Genomic DNA, 1,834 nt, shown 5'->3' with positions numbered 1-1,834 from the left:
GGTCTCTTCCAGCCCTACTTTCCTATGATCCAACTTTTACCCACATCTGACCCTATGTGAATTGTCTGTGGCAATTCACAGACAGTGCCATACAAAATCTTGAGTCTAGTTCCCCTATGCTAGAAACAAGAATAATTTATCATTAAATATATGCTTCTATGGTGGAAGATAGTAGTAGGAGAATGTACAGAAAGAACTCTGTGTGTGCGTGTGCATGTGTGTGTGTGTGTGCGCACGCATGCGTGCATGTGTGAGCACACCCACACATGCACTACTCCCACCAGACAGCATGTTGTTAAAGCCCTCCTTTGTAAATATATTTAGGAAGTACTCATTGTGTAAAACACCAAACAATAGCTAAACAGATGAAAGAGATTTCTAGCACTTTTGAGCTTTGTGAAAGAAAATGTCCTAGAGAGATGATAAAACAAAAATTGCCCACAGATGTGGAGGGAAAAAGAAACTGTAAAAGAAAGCAGCACACTCCCATAGCAACAAGCCAATATTATTTGGAATCAAATGGGACCTTTATTCTGTTCTTGTCAGTAGGAGCCAAGATAAATTCTGACAATGTATCAGAAATGACCATGTAATGGAGAAAAACAGTATGAACAAATATAGGGCCTGTGATATAGATGTAACACTGGAGAAAATATGAAATTATGAGGTACCATACTATCCACTGAGTAAGCAGTGAAATATATCCAGTGTTCGGTCCCTGTGGATTTAGCAGTCCTGCATTGTTTTACCTGCAGAATCCATTAGGTTTTGCACTCCTGTGGACAGTTTGATCTTGCAAACCCTGAGCCAGATTCTCTCTGGTTGTAAATTGGCACAATGAAAATGAGTGAAGCTGTCCCAGTTTATAATAACAAAGAATCTGACCCCAATATTTAAATGCAAGAATTCATTTTATTTAGGTGAGATAGGTAGCTGCGTTAGTCTAAAGCAGGGGAGAGCAATTATTTTGGGTGGAGGGCCACTTAGCAAGATTTGATGAGCTGTCGAGGGCCACATCAGTAGCCCCGCCCCTTGACAGTTGCCCCACTCCCGGTCGCCATATTGGGACTGGGCATCCTGTCTCCCCAACCCCTGACCTTTGCCACTGGAAATTCCTCCCCTTTCCCTGAAGTGCTCCTTTTGGGAGGCTTGGGGCTGCAATATTGAAACCAGAACTCCCCCCCACCCCGCATCATATACAAAAAAATAAAACATCTTCTATAGCTTATTTTAATTTTATTTTAAAATGTTTTTGTACTGATTTATGTATTTGCAAAGTGTATCTAGATGTGATTACATAATAGCTCAAAATACAGCCCTACTGTATATTGTGCATGGACAGTAAGGGGGTGTATGTGGGCGGTGTGGTTGGTGTGTGTGTGGATATGGTGGGTGGGTGTGGAGGGGTGTGAGGTATGTGGTTGAGGTGGGGGCTGTGGCAGAGGTGTGGGGTTATGGTGGGTGGGGTGGGACAGAGAGAGAGAGAGAGATGGGACCAGGTCGCTGTCTCCTTCATGTGCAGTTTTCACAGACTGCATGTCAGCCTCACGCGATGCAGACCCGTGCCCAGGCTCCAGGCTCCTGCTGCCCTACCCTGGGTCCCCTCTGGCCCCAGGGCACCGACATGGGCTCTGCGCTTTCACCCACTGCTACCACTCCCCCACCATTTCCCTCCTGTACGCCTGCCCACCACTTCTGCCATTGCTTCCCAGTGGCCACTGCCACCACTCCCACCATTGCCACCACTTCCCGTAGCCCCCTCTGTTCCACCTGCCACTCTCTATGCCACCACCACTTGCTGCAGACCCCCACTGCTCTCTGCGCTGTTCTCTGC

The sequence above is a fragment of the Gavialis gangeticus genome, unplaced genomic scaffold, assembly GCF_001723915.1.
Source record: "Gavialis gangeticus isolate Ggan-Ray unplaced genomic scaffold, GavGan_comp1, whole genome shotgun sequence".
Lineage (NCBI taxonomy): Eukaryota > Metazoa > Chordata > Crocodylia > Gavialidae > Gavialis > Gavialis gangeticus.
This window is presented reverse-complemented; position numbering follows the sequence as displayed.